This window comes from Bradysia coprophila, unplaced genomic scaffold (genome assembly GCF_014529535.1).
Source record: "Bradysia coprophila strain Holo2 unplaced genomic scaffold, BU_Bcop_v1 contig_75, whole genome shotgun sequence".
NCBI lineage: Eukaryota > Metazoa > Arthropoda > Insecta > Diptera > Sciaridae > Bradysia > Bradysia coprophila.
The window spans coordinates 195,604-213,791 of NW_023503989.1; the positions used below are offsets into that span (position 1 = coordinate 195,604).

Sequence of the window (18,188 nt, forward strand, 5' to 3'; positions counted from 1 at the left end):
GATCGGCAGTCTGCGTTTCGACCACTGCACAGTACGACTACAGCCCTGCTGAAAGTGTCCGACGACATAAAAAGAACACTGGATAAAAAAATGACAGCGGTTATGCTACTCCTGGACTTTACTAAAGCGTTTGATTCAGTGGTTCATAAACTGCTCAGTGGAAAGCTGCGATCACAGTTCCTCTTCGACCAAACTGCTGTAGCGTTGATTTTGAACTATTTGAGTGGACGAGTACAAGCTGTTTGCATTATATCTCCGAACTTAGTCCAAGTCCAAAATTTAGAACCCGCCTCCTGTAGGAGAAGGGACCCGCCTCTTTTCAATGAAAGTTCATCCCGTTAACGTTAAAGGTGTGTCTTACTAAAATTAAATAGGCGTGTCTTTAGAACAGGCAGTCCATTTTAATTAAATAAAATATTTCTTATCAATTCTGGACTGTCCAACTTTTTTCGCGACTCTTATTTCTGGACAGTCCAATTTATTTCTTACGAATCAATTCTGGACTGTCCAACTTTTTCCTCGACTCTTATTTCTGGACAGTCCAATTTATTTCTTACGAACCAATTCTGGACTGTCCAACTTTTTCTTCGACTCTTATTTCTGGACAGTCCAATTTATTTCTTACGAATCAATTCTGGACCGTCCAACTTTTTCCTCGACTCTTATTTTTGGACTGTCCAATTTATTTCTTACGAATCAATTCTGGACTGTCCAACTTTTTCCTCGACTCTTATTTTTGGACTGTCCAATTTATTTCTTACGAATCAATTCTGGACTGTCCAACTTTTTTCGCGACTCTTATTTCTGGACAGTCCAATTTATTTCTTACGAATCAATTCTGGACTGTCCAACTTTTTTCGCGACTCTTGTTTCTGGACAGTCCAATTTATTTCTTACGAATCAATTCTGGACTGTCCAACTTTTTCCTCGACTCTTATTTCTGGACAGTCCAATTTATTTCTTACGAACCAATTCTGGACTGTCCAACTTTTTCTTCGACTCTTATTTCTGGACAGTCCAATTTATTTCTTACGAATCAATTCTGGACTGTCCAACTTTTTCCTCGACTCTTATTTTTGGACTGTCCAATTTATTTCTTACGAATCAATTCTGGACTGTCCAACTTTTTCCTCGACTCTTATTTCTGGACAGTCCAATTTATTTCTTACGAATCAATTCTGGACTGTCCAACTTTTTTCGCGACTCTTATTTCTGGACAGTCCAATTTATTTCTTACGAATCAATTCTGGACCGTCCAACTTTTTTCGCGACTCTTATTTCTGGACAGTCCAATTTATTTCTTACGAATCAATTCTGGACTGTCCAACTTTTTCCTCGACTCTTATTTTTGGACTGTCCAATTTATTTCTTACGAATCAATTCTGGACTGTCCAACTTTTTTCGCGACTCTTATTTCTGGACAGTCCAATTTATTTCTTACGAATCAATTCTGGACCGTCCAACTTTTTCCTCGACTCTTATTTTTGGACAGTCCAATTTATTTCTTACGAATCAATTCTGGACTGTCCAACTTTTTCCTCGACTCTTATTTTTGGACTGTCCAATTTATTTCTTACGAATCAATTCTGGACTGTCCAACTTTTTTCGCGACTCTTATTTCTGGACAGTCCAATTTATTTCTTACGAATCAATTCTGGACTGTCCAACTTTTTTCGCGACTCTTATTTCTGGACAGTCCAATTTATTTCTTACGAACCAATTCTGGACTGTCCAACTTTTTTCGCGACTCTTATTTCTGGACAGCCCAATTTATTTCTTACGAACCAATTCTGGACTGTCCAACTTTTTCTTCGACTCTTTTTTCTGGACAGTCCAATTTATTTCTTACGAATCAATTCTGGACTGTCCAACTTTTTTCGCGACTCTTATTTTTGGACTGTCAAGAAGCGTCATAAACATTTCTAACTTAATTGAGGTATTTGTAGTCTGTTACATCACTATTTGGGAACTATGGTTTTGGCTAGCAAGTGTGAAATTTTTGGAACGATTCGATGGCGAGTCTAAATAAGCATGTACTGACGTACTACACATTAAATGTTAGAAAGCAGTGAGCTCTTTTTCAAAATCGCAATATGTGAAGTTAGGTATACCTTATGTAAACATCGTATTTTCATGATTTAACATTCGAATAGCACGTCTTTTTGATTAAAGTTAAGTATTTGGGAGGTGAAAAGCATCGACGCTACTACGTCATGAATCAATTTTCAAATTGACTAAAAGTAATAAACTGAGTAATTGCTCTATTTATATAAGAACGTTATCAAAAATCGACTATTGTCATTCCATAATTGTCGATTAATTATCAAAAATCGATATTTTGACAATTATTGAATTTTTCTTATTCGAATTTACGAAAACTATTACTATGCGCACTGTTGCGTTCTATTTGTATTAAATATGTAAGTATAATTCCTGATAGACCTGCATTTGTAAGTATTTTTATAGACTTATCGAAATATCGATGTTTTGATAATTATCGATTTTGATTAATATTATGATAGAAAAAATGATCGATTATCGATAGTCGATAATTCATAATTATCGATATTCAAAATCATTACCGACCATTCTTACTTCAACTGATTACTAATTAATAAATCACATAACACAGAGTCGCACATTTAAAACTTCGCGCCGTTTTTTTAATAATCGTCGGTATTTCAGATATTTTTCACGAACTGTGTTAACAGCGTTATACTAGACTAAAGAATCTACAGACAATAAACGGTTAACAGAAGTGACATTAGTTCAATGTTTTCTTTTTCTTTCGATTCGTTTTGCTGCGGAGGTCGAAGAATTTTAGTTTTTTAGTTGTGTTTTCTGTTTTTTGTGATTGGACAGTCCAGAATTGATTCGTAAGAAATAAATTGGACTGTCCAGAAATAAGAGTCGAGGAAAAAGTTGGACAGTCCAGAATTGATTCGTAAGAAATAAATTGGACTGTCCAGAAATAAGAGTCGCGAAAAAAGTTGGACAGTCCAGAATTGATTCGTAAGAAATAAATTGGACAGTCCAAAAATAAGAGTCGAGGAAAAAGTTGGACAGTCCAGAATTGATTCGTAAGAAATAAATTGGACTGTCCAGAAATAAGAGTCGCGAAAAAAGTTGGACGGTCCAGAATTGATTCGTAAGAAATAAATTGGACTGTCCAGAAATAAGAGTCGCGAAAAAAGTTGGACAGTCCAGAATTGATTCGTAAGAAATAAATTGGACTGTCCAGAAATAAGAGTCGAGGAAAAAGTTGGACAGTCCAGAATTGATTCGTAAGAAATAAATTGGACAGTCCAAAAATAAGAGTCGAGGAAAAAGTTGGACAGTCCAGAATTGATTCGTAAGAAATAAATTGGACTGTCCAGAAATAAGAGTCGAGGAAAAAGTTGGACAGTCCAGAATTGATTCGTAAGAAATAAATTGGACTGTCCAAAAATAAGAGTCGAGGAAAAAGTTGGACGGTCCAGAATTGATTCGTAAGAAATAAATTGGACTGTCCAGAAATAAGAGTCGCGAAAAAAGTTGGACAGTCCAGAATTGATTCGTAAGAAATAAATTGGACTGTCCAAAAATAAGAGTCGAGGAAAAAGTTGGACAGTCCAGAATTGATTCGTAAGAAATAAATTGGACAGTCCAAAAATAAGAGTCGAGGAAAAAGTTGGACAGTCCAGAATTGATTCGTAAGAAATAAATTGGACAGTCCAAAAATAAGAGTCGAGGAAAAAGTTGGACAGTCCAGAATTGATTCGTAAGAAATAAATTGGACTGTCCAGAAATAAGAGTCGCGAAAAAAGTTGGACAGTCCAGAATTGATTCGTAAGAAATAAATTGGACAGTCCAAAAATAAGAGTCGAGGAAAAAGTTGGACAGTCCAGAATTGATTCGTAAGAAATAAATTGGACTGTCCAGAAATAAGAGTCGCGAAAAAAGTTGGACAGTCCAGAATTGATTCGTAAGAAATAAATTGGACAGTCCAAAAATAAGAGTCGAGGAAAAAGTTGGACAGTCCAGAATTGATTCGTAAGAAATAAATTGGACAGTCCAAAAATAAGAGTCGAGGAAAAAGTTGGACAGTCCAGAATTGATTCGTAAGAAATAAATTGGACTGTCCAAAAATAAGAGTCGAGGAAAAAGTTGGACAGTCCAGAATTGATTCGTAAGAAATAAATTGAACTGTCCAAAAATAAGAGTCGAGGAAAAAGTTGGACAGTCCAGAATTGATTCGTAAGAAATAAATTGGACTGTCCAGAAATAAGAGTCGAGGAAAAAGTTGGACAGTCCAGAATTGATTCGTAAGAAATAAATTGGACAGTCCAAAAATAAGAGTCGAGGAAAAAGTTGGACAGTCCAGAATTGATTCGTAAGAAATAAATTGGACTGTCCAAAAATAAGAGTCGAGGAAAAAGTTGGACGGTCCAGAATTGATTCGTAAGAAATAAATTGGACTGTCCAGAAATAAGAGTCGCGAAAAAAGTTGGACAGTCCAGAATTGATTCGTAAGAAATAAATTGGACTGTCCAAAAATAAGAGTCGAGGAAAAAGTTGGACGGTCCAGAATTGATTCGTAAGAAATAAATTGGACTGTCCAGAAATAAGAGTCGCGAAAAAAGTTGGACAGTCCAGAATTGATTCGTAAGAAATAAATTGGACTGTCCAGAAATAAGAGTCGAAGAAAAAGTTGGACAGTCCAGAATTGGTTCGTAAGAAATAAATTGGACTGTCCAGAAATAAGAGTCGAGGAAAAAGTTGGACAGTCCAGAATTGATTCGTAAGAAATAAATTGGACTGTCCAGAAATAAGAGTCGCGAAAAAAGTTGGACAGTCCAGAATTGATTCGTAAGAAATAAATTGGACTGTCCAGAAATAAGAGTCGAAGAAAAAGTTGGACAGTCCAGAATTGGTTCGTAAGAAATAAATTGGACTGTCCAGAAATAAGAGTCGAGGAAAAAGTTGGACAGTCCAGAATTGATTCGTAAGAAATAAATTGGACTGTCCAGAAATAAGAGTCGCGAAAAAAGTTGGACAGTCCAGAATTGATTCGTAAGAAATAAATTGGACTGTCCAAAAATAAGAGTCGAGGAAAAAGTTGGACGGTCCAGAATTGATTCGTAAGAAATAAATTGGACTGTCCAGAAATAAGAGTCGAAGAAAAAGTTGGACAGTCCAGAATTGGTTCGTAAGAAATAAATTGGACTGTCCAGAAATAAGAGTCGAGGAAAAAGTTGGACAGTCCAGAATTGATTCGTAAGAAATAAATTGGACTGTCCAGAAATAAGAGTCGCGAAAAAAGTTGGACAGTCCAGAATTGATAAGAAATATTTTATTTTATTAAAATGGACTGCCTGTTCTAAAGACACGCCTATTTAATTTTAGTAAGACACACCTTTAACGTTAACGGGATGAACTTTCATTGAAAAGAGGCGGGTCCCTTCTCCTACAGGAGGCGGGTTCTAAATTTTGGACTTGGACTATCTTCGGACACGTTTTGCATTGACGGAGTACTGTCAGGCTTCCTTCTAGTTACTAGAGGTCTGCCGCAAGGATCTGTTTTGGGTCCGGTCCTTTTCCTGCTGTTCATAAATGACATGCCGGCACCGATTAGATCTATGCTAACTCACCTGTTTGCGGACGATGTGCAATTATACAAGGTTTTTGCTAATGTGGATTTGGCGAGCGGTATAAATGAGATGAACTGTGATATTAACGAGGTCAGTAGGTGGGCTGCTGTTAACAAGCTGGAACTAAATGCTAAGAAATCTCAAGGAATTGTCATCTCGGCCGGTTTAACTGATTTTAGTCCACTCATTCGTCTGAACTGTGTTTCTATACCATTTTACAACAAGGTTAAGAACCTGGGCGTTTTAATCAACAATAAGTTTAAATGGAATGATCATGCAGAGCAGATACATAGCAAAGTATTTGCTGGCCTAAGGAGGCTTGGCCGCTTGCACAATCAACACCGCTCAGAACGAGAGAAATGTTAGCCAAAACCCTGTTGATGCCACATTTCGACTATTGCAGTACAGTTTTTGCACATGGCCTGGAATTTGGTGACAAAAAACTGTTGAATAGTGCTTTTAATGCGGTAGTTAGATACGTATATGGACTTAGCAGGCGAACGAATGTCGACGCTTATGCTATTCGCTTTATTGGATTTACACTGTGTGACTTCTACAAGCTCAGAAATATGGCATTCCTGTACAAGTTGATCTACTCGAATTCACCAAGCTACCTGAAGGAGCTTGTGAACATAAATTACTCGTCAAGAATGAAACAAGCGGAAATTCCTAGGTGCAATAATATGCTGAGAAACACACTGTTTGGGAAAGGATTAGTGGATTGGAATATGCTGCCTGTTGATATAAGATGTTCTAGCTCGTTTGACGTGTTTCGCAGACGCTACTTTGATTATGCCCGTTGATTTCGGCTGTGTTTAATGAACTTCAAGTGAGATCGGTTTAATTGCTGTTTATATTCTTACTAGGTGTATCCCGTGTCCATAAGGGCACCCCCACATTTACAACGATCGGGGTCTTCGACCCCTCTGCATTCGAATGGTTTGAGCGGAGCTTCGCTCCGCTCAAACATTCTTATGAAAAGTTAGCCCCAAACAACACCTTCTTCTTTTGTAATGCCTAATATCGTCTTTTCATTATTTATTATTCATGCCAGGGGGCTGCCGCCCCCTGGACCCCCGCAATCACCTATAATACATCTTTTCATGCAAAATACCTCATCCCGTGTGACACTCCCACATTTTTTCAGTTAAGTTAGACCGCAACAACACCTTCTTCTTTTGTAACGCCTAATATCGTCTTTTTATTATTTATTTTTCATGCCAGGGGGCTGCCGCCCCCTGGACCCCCGCAATCACCATTAATACACCTTTTCGAAAAAACACCTCTTCCCGTGTCACACTTTACAGAAAATCATCAATACCGAACAACTTTGTCGAAGAAACCAACTCTCCATCAGCTTCACACAAAAAATTACAAACATCGAGGGGGTGGTCACTCACACACAAAAGCTGACACTGTGGTCACTTCTGCACAAACACTCTCTCAATTAACAACAACTTTGTCGAAGAAACCAACTTTCCATCTGCTTCACATAAAAAGTTACAAAAATCGAGGGGGTGGTCACTCACACACAAAAGCGTACACTGTGGTCACTTTCAAACGACAACTCTTTCGATAACCAACAACTTTGCCGAAGAAACCAACTTTCCATCTGCTTCACATAAAAAGTTACAAAAATCGAGGGGGTGGTCACTCACACACAAAAGCGGACGCTGTGGTCACTTCCACACAACCACTCTTTCAATAACCAACAACTTTGCCGAAGAAACCAACTTTCCATCTGCTTCACATAAAAAGTTACAAAAATCGAGGGGGTGGTCACTCACACACAAAAGCGTACACTGTGGTCACTTTCAAACGACAACTCTTTCGATAACCAACAACTTTGTCGAAGAAACCAACTTTCCATCTGCTTCACATAAAAAGTTACAAAAATCGAGAAGGGTGGTCACTCACACACAAAAGCGGACGCTGTGGTCACTTCCACACAACCACTCTTTCAATAACCAACAACTTTGCCGAAGAAACCAACTTTCCATCTGCTTCACATAAAAAGTTACAAAAATCGAGGGGGTGGTCACTCACACACAAAAGCGTACACTGTGGTCACTTTCAAACGACAACTCTTTCGATAACCAACAACTTTGCCGAAGAAACCAACTTTCCATCTGCTTCACATAAAAAGTTACAAAAATCGAGGGGGTGGTCACTCACACACAAAAGCGTACACTGTGGTCACTTTCAAACGACAACTCTTTCGATAACCAACAACTTTGCCGAAGAAACCAACTTTCCATCTGCTTCACACAAAAAGTTACAAAAATCGAGGGGGTGGTCACTCACACACAAAAGTGTACACTGTGGTCACTTCCATACAACCACTCTTTCAATACCCAACAACTTTGCCGAAGAAACGAACTCTTTATCTGCTTCACATAAAAAGTTACAAAAATCGAGGGGGTGGTCACTATTACCTAAAAGCGTACACTGTGGTCACTTCCATAGAACCACTCTTTCAATACCCAACAACTTTGCCGAAGAAACCAACTTTCCATCTGCTTCACATAAAAAGTTACAAAAATCGAGGGGGTGGTCACTCACACACAAAAGCGGACACTGTGGTCACTTTCAGACGACAACTCTTTCGATAACCAATAACTTTGCCGAAGAAACCAACTTTCCGTCTGCTTTACATAAAAAATTACAAAAATCGAGGGGGTGGTCACTCACACACAAAAGCGTACACTGTGGTCACTTCCATACAACCACTCTTTCAATACCGACCAACTTTGCCGAAGAAACGAACTCTCCATCTGCTTCACAGCCAAAGATACAAAAATCGAGGGGGTGGTCACTCACACATAAAAGCGTACACCGTGGTCACTTCTATTCAACCACACCACTCACCTCTACAACTCATTCAACTTTCCCCAAAAACAAATCCATTTCACCCAAAGAAAAACTCAAAATCATCACCGATCACTGTACGTTTGAGTAGCTCAAAAATGGCCCACTTGGAGAGCTGTCACTCGCTCGAAATTGATCCGAATTTCCTAAATTTTTTTTTCCTCGATTCGTAGGATACCTTTCATTTGAGCCCGCTCACGCCTCACCACCTGCCAAAACAGTCGCTCCACAATTTAAAACATTTTCCAGACCCTCAAAAAAACCCATAAAATCCACTCTACCACCTCCCGATGAAAAGTTAGAAAAAAACTTTCTTCTGCAACTTTGTTCACCGCAATAAATTGAACATTTCTTGTTCCCCACCCGACGCTCCATCTCTCAAAATAACCGAGTTATTCCGATTCTCCCATTTTCCACCTCCCCACAGTCATAACTTCACTATCTCCGAACAGACTTTTCACCGGACCACGTTTTCTCCACGTTTCAGACCATTCCCTACAACATATCAAAAAGTGTTTTTTTTTTTTTTTTTTTTTTGCTCTGAACTTTTGTTTTGACGGTAAATAGCGGACAAACAGACAAACATCCCGTCGTTATAATATAGTATATTTTTCCCCACTAGCTGTTGTAATTATTTTATCTTCGTTTTTGTACTTTACTCATAATTTGATTGGCGATGAACTAAACCCTCATTTTTCCTGTTTTTTTTTTAAATGAATTTTATGTTTACTGTCGTGTTATTTATATGCTTATTGTGCGCAATTAACTTTGTATAAGGCTCGGCCTTCGCATGATTATGAATAAATGAATCTATCTATCTATCTATCTATCATTCAGGCCGTCCAGAAATTTTAGCAAGTCACCAGACAACGATGTAGACAATCGAGCTATTGAGTCGTCGATACTTTTTATGCCAGCAGACAGGTGCCGGTTTCCATCATTGCAATCATTACAATACCAGTGAATATTTGGACAATTTTTTATTGCGTTCAGTGTTGCTCTACTCATAGCGACACATTTCATATGAAAAATCTCGCCACATAACACCAGCACAGCTGATAAATTCGTTGTTCATTATTCCAATGTTACAAGAGAAGCATTTAGCGGCCATTGTACAACCAATTTTACGGTCTCACTTTACACACACTTGAACGTAATAGAAATTCGATTTGCAATCGGCACACAATATATTGTCTTTATCGTTCTTTATTGTCCGTCTCTGTTGAACAAAAAAAAATATTGAATTTTGTCGATAAATAGTTCGTATTTTGCCACAAATGATGATCCACAGCAAGCAGACGACAAGTCTCACCACCAACCAGACAAATCAAGACACAAAATGCAAATTCAACTATCAAAAACTATCAAAAATCGGGAGCAAAAACAGAACACGTACGATGTCAACGACAATAACGACATTACACATTCATTACCTCCATTGCATCCTTCATCTAGGAAGGCAAATGTCTCTATCGAGGCTCCATTGTGGAATAATCTGACTGGCAGAATTCTGAATAATTCTTCGTCACCTCCAACTTGATGCACATTGTTCGGCTTTGGATTGGAACGGTTTCCAATTGATGATGTATCTTTGCCGGTTGTAGTGTCATCAGTAAACTTACCCACTCTTGGCTCTTTCGATTTCTTGGTATTCGGTTTGTTTGAATTGAATTTTGAATGCCGTTCTTCGTTGTGCAACAGCGTATTGTGCTTTAACTCACATCCTGGAATTCCACAAGTTCGGAAATTCGTGTTCGTACAAATTTTCCCGTGGCCACGAAGACATCTTTTGCATAACTTCAGCTGTTTAACCAGTATGGGGCCATTCACAAATTACGCACGCACCAAATTCGAAATTTCAGACCCCCCCTCCCCTTGCACGCGAAAATGTATGGAAAAAATTCCAAAAATGTATGAAGCGTACACCTTGGTCAAACACCCCCTCCCCCCTTAAGAGCGTGCGTAATTTGTGAATGGCCCCTATCCATCTATCGTTGACAGTGAGTCCTTTGAACTTGGAACATTCGCCGACGTACTTGCAATCGTTTGAGCACGATGGACATTTCTTGCTGGTTTGGCTTGTTGTGTCAGGCTTTTCATGGAAATTAACTAATCCTGATTTGCCTTCTGACTTTTTTTGTGCGTTTTGTTCACTTTGCATTGAGTCCAAATCCAAAGACGTAACCATATTTAGCGTTTCCGCTAAATTGTGTAGCCAATCTGCAATCATTCTGAAATTTACGTGCACTTCTGACGTTTGGAGTCTCTTTGCGTGCTTTGCCCAATCCATTTTGGTTTGGCTCGGTAACTTGGCCACAATATCTCGAACCAGATCCGGATCGTATAAGTAGAATTGCATTCCCATCGATTCGATCACATTGCATGCGTTGTTGACTTTGTATCCAAAATCGGCTAAAGCTTCGAGCTAATCTGGCTTTATAAGCGGTACTGTTCTGATTTTCTCCAGCGTGGCCTGTGCTATTAATTCTGGTTTGCCGATCCTCGAAGCGTAGCAATTGTCTGATCGACACATTCTGGCATGAACAATTGGCTTTCGACTAATTCCCGTGCTTTGCCTTTAGTCTCAGTCTACTCAAATTTTCACTATTTGTGAAACCAGCTCGGTTGTGTCTTCGTACGTTTTGATGAATTGGATCCAATCTTTTGGGTGGCCGTAGAAATATGGTAATCCGTCTTTACCGATCGTGTGTCTTGATGCTATTTGGTTCGGTGATAGTTTCACAGGAATTTGTGGCTTTCCGCTTACATCATTACGTGCTGGCGATTGTAAATTTGGCAAATGTCTGCTGGGAATGTTGAAAATTCGGTTATGGTTGTCACTGCTCGGATTCGTCTCAGGATTTTCATAAAATGGGTATTTACCGTTGCGATTTCCATCCTTTCCATGATGTTCACTTGATGCCTTGCTTCGACTAGTTGAAAATTTCTTATTTTCGACGTCGCGATGAAAATTCTCTTCTTGGTTTCTCCTTTTCTCCTTTTGTTCATCGAAATTATGGTTGATTCGAGAGTTGTTATCCAACGATCGATTGTCAAATTGTTCGTCTTGATGTTGTGACACAATACTTTGGGCGTAACTGTTGGCTCTCGAGGCTGGCTCTACATTCTGCCCATTTTTTCGATAAACATTTTGACGAATTGTGGGCGGTTCGTCGTATTGCATACCATTTTGCCGGTCTCTTAACTGTTTGAGGCGTTTGACTTCATGATCATCTACCGGAATAGATAAATTGAGGCTCTTTGCGGGGAGTTGCGGGAAGAAGAACAACTACACGAATAGTAAGACTTAAATTATTTGCCGCAGCATTTACGTGTACCGATTGTTCAATATTCAATTATAACCAAATCCATACAATAGTACCGAATTGGCAATATACTCACCGAAATTCGTTATTTTACTATATTTCAGCCAAAATAAGAAACCTTTTTTTCACGATCCTGAATACAACGCGTAACTCGATTTTAAACACATTTTGGTTAAAACCTAAGCACTATGAGTGCCATTCAAGAATGTTAAGAACTTCCTGAATTCATTGTTTTCCCAGCAATTTGTTACTGATCGATCGATCGATCCGAAAGAAGACAAATTTTGTTGGGATAAAACATGGAAAACGCGGAAATAATGATAATAAAAAACACACTCCACTACAATGAATGTCGGATAATTTCTTTTAAAAACGCCTTTTTTTTATTAAGTATGACCCGACCTGACAGTATCAATTCAAATTTGTTGAATCAGAAATTTGCATCTGAGAATGTCCTGAGAATGTCCTCCATGGCTCGATACTTTGCCTCCAATAATTTCTTCTCACGCATTTCCTTTAATTCAAGTGCCTTCCGTTCTAGTGATAACCCCTCTTCGTCGATCTTCTTCTCGAGTTCGTACTCCGCCTGTCGCTGGCTTGAAGTTTTTGAGGCTTTGGACAAAACCGATCATACATTTGACTTTTGTGATTTGCATGACGTGCTAGTTCGGATGGATACGTCATCTCGCTGTCTTTTGGTACTTTGATCGGCTAACGTATTTTCTTGACGTTCAGGCTCCTTTTCGGCTGACTTGCTTGCATCCGGTACCACATCGGTATTCTTGATGGATGTTCTATTTTTTGGTACTGCGGTACCATTGACATTTTGTGTTTGTCTTAATAGACCAGCCTTTAACTCTGGTAGCGATTGGCTTACTCTTCGTTGATGATAGGATGACGCCAGACCTTCTATACGCTGCATGAATTCACGGCGAAGTTTTTCACTTTCAGCGACGTATTCTTGTCTTGTAAATATCGGATAATCGTTTCGACTCAGATGATGTTTTGCTGTTCAAATCTCGGTCGGCTTGACTTGCATCTTGTTTGTGTGCGGTTGATGATAAGACTTTCTGGACGTATTCGGCGCAGCTCCATGGATCATCATCACCGCCTGGGATGAACTTGGCGCAATCGAAATGGTAATTTTGATCACAATCGTCGCACTGCACGAGCCAGTCACCCGTTTTATTGTTTGAGGAAACTTTACAGGTTGAGCTGTCATCTGACGTCTTCGTGACGTTCCGTATGCTATCTACGCCGTGTGTCCTACCATTCGTTGCATTCGTAGTTCCATTTCTTGTGTTTATCGTTTCATACGTGGCATTCTGGTCGCTTGATGTTTGCAAATTATCGCCGGGTGAATTTTCGGAATTTGCCTTTGATCAGCTGTGGCTAGAACCGTCTTTTTCCCCTTCTTTCTCGATTTTTTCTTGCTGTTCGTCATGCTGATATGCCACAAAGTAAATAAAAGATTATTGCAACGTCGTGCAACCGTATTTTGCGCCTGTTTACAATATTCAGCTATTCAACTATTCAGCATCGCCATAATTGAAACCATTTGTCTTGTATTCAAATGTGGTGAAGGCTTTTATTTACCTAAATTAGATCAGTAAAACGTAAATAATCTAGAATTCTTAAAACTTATTGATCAAATCTTACTTTGCTGTGTAAACTAGGATCACAAGAACCGCGTTGGAACGTACTTTCGGATTAGAATAACTAACCTAGACCAGACTGCAAAATCAGTAAAATTAGCTCGTGTCAAACTAACAAATCAACGAATCTCACCACTTGGCAAACGTTTTATTTTATCTATTCAAAGCGAAAAAAAAGACTGCTCGCATACGGCGCAGTCAGTAAAAAAACGATCTTTTCAATCAACAAATATTACAATTAATAAAAATCATCCGCTCTGTTACTTCCTAAAGTTCCAAGAATACATGCCGCATTGCCTCTTTGTATAGCAATAGAAATTTTCTGCAACAGATAATCTTTGGAACGTGGCTCCCCTGATGCTCTCTTCATTAATGATCCCAATTTGTCAATAAATTTCTTTGTTTCTGGACCCATGCAACCTAATGATTCAAAGGCAAGGGGAGTAAATAATTAGTTTAATGATTATGCTTAAATCTCTCCGCTTTATCTGCAATAGACCCTGCTTTCTTAGAGGATTCACTGATGTATGAAGGAGCCAAAATATCACGAATTGTTACATCCCATAAAAGTGATTTTCCATGACTCCATGGAACTACTGTCATACCATCAGGTCTTTTACCGTCGTCTCTAGAAATACCAGGTGGTTGCTAAATATTGGGAAATCCTGCAGAGGAAAATGCATGACCAAAAACATTATTGACAGAATCTTGTTTAGCAATAATCCCTATCTTTAATTTGCACGATAAACCATGCAAACCGTCCTTCTTAACCACATTACCACAATTACACTTGTACTCTTCACACAACTGGGATCCTAAACGAAGACCAACAGCAATTCTCGCTGCATTGTTATCTAATAGTAAACCTAGTTGACTCGATGGGACAACCTGCAGCCACTTTGAAGATTCTTTGGTAGATGACGCAAGTAGTCTAGCACGAGTAACAGGTTCATTAGAATCTAATATCTCGCTAAAACTGCTCCTAATCACCGGTAGGTCCCAGTTTCGTTGCACCTTTCTCATTTCATCATTATCTGGAATATAATCGTTAGGAATGGTATCTACTATGCTCGAAATGGCATCATCAATTATTCGCAATCTACTCAAAATTTCATTCGACAAATCAGATGATGAATACACAGATGACAGATAGGCAGGGCACTGCCAAGTCTTCAACCTTCCGAATCCCCAAACCACCAAAAACTAAAGGAAGAGAAGCTTGATCCCAAGCAAAATCTGACAGCCTAACATTCGTAATCGCCTCAAGCGTAGAACGGAAAATCTCGTCAACACTTTTCGAATTAAAACGTCAGTGAATGAAATAGAATTATTGTATGCGCTCCAAGAGTGCTGTGAAATAGTGCTGAAATACACAATCTATTGGTAATGAAAAGTTGTGGAACAACAATTTTTTCTGACACAAGGGCTTTGACTATGTCATTTGGTCTGATCTTGAAGATAATGTTAATTGTGAATTGACATTATACGAAGAAAACACCTCACTGTTTTCAATATTATCCGGGCTGGGATCTAAATTAGCAACACCTGCTATTGCAATTATAACTAAAAGTAGCAGCAATGACTTTCCTACCTACAGAAATGAAGAAATTACTTGATGAATAATGGTCCGACTATAAAAACGAAAAAAATAAGCTATGAAGTCTGGCTAATGTTACTTTAAAGCAAATAAATGAATGTTTAAATGGTATGTGGTGTTAAGAAGCTCCATTTAACTTACAATTTGAAACCAAGCATTAACTCTTGTCCATAATGAAGCCCCGCAACAACAGATCGTACGTTTGTTTACCATTTTTATTGAGCTAGGCCCCACCTTTTGGGTGGGTCAGGTCCCTTGACTGACAATTTTTTCAATATATTTTTAATCAATTTCATTTTATTTTCCGTTGTTAAACTTCCGTAACATCACAAACAAGCAAGGCCACTTCGTGGCATACCCGTAACTCTACTTGCGAAATAATTTAAACACCATAAGCTGACGCCGAGCCGTACTAAACCTTTCTAAAAGCCTGGAATATCAAACTTATCATCTTCGACTCACTTTATTTTCGTCTCTGCTGCCCATTTCTTTTTTTTTTGTTATCATGTTAGAAAATGTCTATACAAACATTTTTTTAACCGCTGCATTGTGTTATAAGTAAACATTTTACAGATAAATATGTATTATATAACACCGCCAAAGACTGTCCCAAGCCAGTTTGAAAAAGAGTGGAGGGAATGAAGTTTAACGAGGACGTAGCAGTAAATAAGATAGGATTAGATAGATCAATCTTAAGGTTGAATGAATCGTGAGCTGGAAGCCGAAAGAATTGGGGTTAAGGGACCAACGTTGAGGTGGAACAACACGATCAGGAAGCCAAAGGATAGAACGATCCCAGAATTCTTATTAGCTACTAGGTTAAGCTTTTAAAGGACGAATAACCTTTTGCTCAGATAGGTTCAAAAGAATGGGCAAAGCTTTATGGAAAAGAATGTTCAAAAAGAGTAACACTACCCCGTCGGGCACTGTGCACTTTGATAGGCACGGTGGTCCCGGAACGTGCAGAAATGTGCGGGTCAGAGCTCGAGGATTACCGGGGGCGAGCAAAGTAAAGCTTTCATACTCACCAACCCGCAGTAGCAAGCGTGGTGTTTTAATGCTAAAAACCTTCAAACGAAGCCATAACGAATTATACATTGCCACATATAATGCCAGAACATTGTCGTCAAGACAAAAAATGCAAGAAATGGAAGAAGAGCTAGAAAAGATAAAATGGGATGTTGTGGGAGTGAGCGAAGTGAGAAAACCTGGAGAGGAATGCCTGAAATTACAATCAGGGCATACATTCTTCTACCGAGGAAGTGACAGTCAGATGCTGATGCACGGTGTCGGATTGTTCATAAACAAGCGGTGGTCGGATCGCATAATTCACACGAAAAGCATATCCGATCGAGTGATATACGTAAGCCTGAAGATAAATAACAGATACAGTGTCAAATTAATTCAGGTTTACGCACCCACGTCCACTCATGATGACGAAGAAGTAGAAAGATTCTATGAAGATGTCGAGAAAGCTCTGGACGAAAACCCTTCACATTACCAATATCTAATCGGTGATTTCAATGCGAAGCTGGGAAAACGAGAAGAAGACTCCGAAGTTTCTGTTGGTAGTTTTAGCAACGACCAAAGAAATGAGCGTGGAAATACTTTACTCAACTTCTTACAGCAACACAATTTGTATGCAATGAATTCATTTTTTGCAGGAAAGCCTCAACGGAAATGGACTTGGGCTAGTGCAGATGGTGTAACGAAAAATGAGATCGATTACATCATAACTGGCTGTAAGTCAACCGTTAAGAACGTTACGGTCCTAAACAATTTTTCAACCGGTAGTGATCACCGAATGGTTCGTGCAAGAGTCACGTTAAATACCAGATTTCAAAGATCACAACTAGTTCAGAAAAGTGAAAGGATTGACGTACAACGGCTTTACACACAAAATGAAGAATTTGCTACGAAAATGACTGCCGAATTAGATAACGTCAACAATCAATGTGAAACATTGGACGAATTGAATACCAAAATCGTCGATACAATAATGGGTTTCATGAAATCCAAATGCAAATCCGTCCAAGGGAAAGAATCAAAACTCAGCAGAGAAACATTAGACCTGATCGCAAGCAGAGCAGAGTTGGTAAAAAACGGAGGACGAGATTCGGTGGAATACCGGAACCTGTCTAAAAGTATCAACAGAGCAAGGAGATCAGATGAAAGAAAATATAATGTCCAATTGGCTCAAAACATAATTGAAGCTAACTGCAATATGAAAGTCCTACGGAGAAAAATGACAAACGCCAAAAACGAAATCTTCAAATTACGAGACAAAACAGGAACGATCCAAACGGATCGAAATGCGATATTAAACATTGCAACAGAATTTTATGAGAATTTGTTTTCTTCAGCAAGACAGAGCCCAACGGAAGAAACCGAAGATAGACCAATAATATGAAACGTGGGATCGGAGGATATGCCCGACATAACTGTTGATGAAGTCAAAGCTGCAGTAGCCGAGATGAAAAACAAAAAGTCTCCCGGAGAAGATGGTGTTCCAGTGGAAGCCATTAAACTAGGTGGAGACTCATTATTAAAGGCAATCACGGCTTTGTTTAATCGATGTCTCCAATGGGAAGAAGTACCAGAAGCCTGGGAAAATGCGGTAATTACATTGCTGCATAAAAAAGGAGACATAACAAAGCTGGAAAATTACCGACCCATAAGCCTATTGTCAACACTCTACAAGTTGTTTATGAAAATCATTACGAAGAGGAACACTAACAAGTTCGACTTCTACCAACCTGTTGAACAAGCTGCTTTCAGATCTGGTTTCAGCACAAACGACCATTTGCAGGTGATGAGAACGCTTATTGAGAAGTGTCGTGAATACAACATCGACATAGTCTTGCTATTCATAGACTTCGAAAAAGCTTTCGATTCAGTGGAAACATGGTCGATATTGGACGCATTAGACGAATGTAGAGTAGACTCAAGGTACTCCAACACAATTCGATATGTGTACAAAAATGCTACTTCATGTATAAAACTTCATAAGAGCACGGAGAAATTCAGAATTGGCCGAGGTGTAAGGCAGGGTGACACCATTTCACCGAAATTATTCACGGCGATTCTGCAGAGTATTTTTAGGAAGTTAAAC

General features: G+C 38.9%; 1 long non-coding RNA gene across 1 annotated transcript; it reads right to left on the reverse strand.

The window, feature by feature from the left end:
* Positions 1-14,974: 14,974 nt before the first annotated feature.
* LOC119084523 lies at positions 14,975-15,314 on the reverse strand. Its single transcript, XR_005089079.1, has 2 exons — positions 15,218-15,314; positions 14,975-15,070 (listed from the first exon to the last, which is right to left on the reverse strand). It is a non-coding gene; the product is annotated as an uncharacterized LOC119084523 (long non-coding RNA).
* Between the last annotated feature and the right edge of the window lie 2,874 nt (positions 15,315-18,188).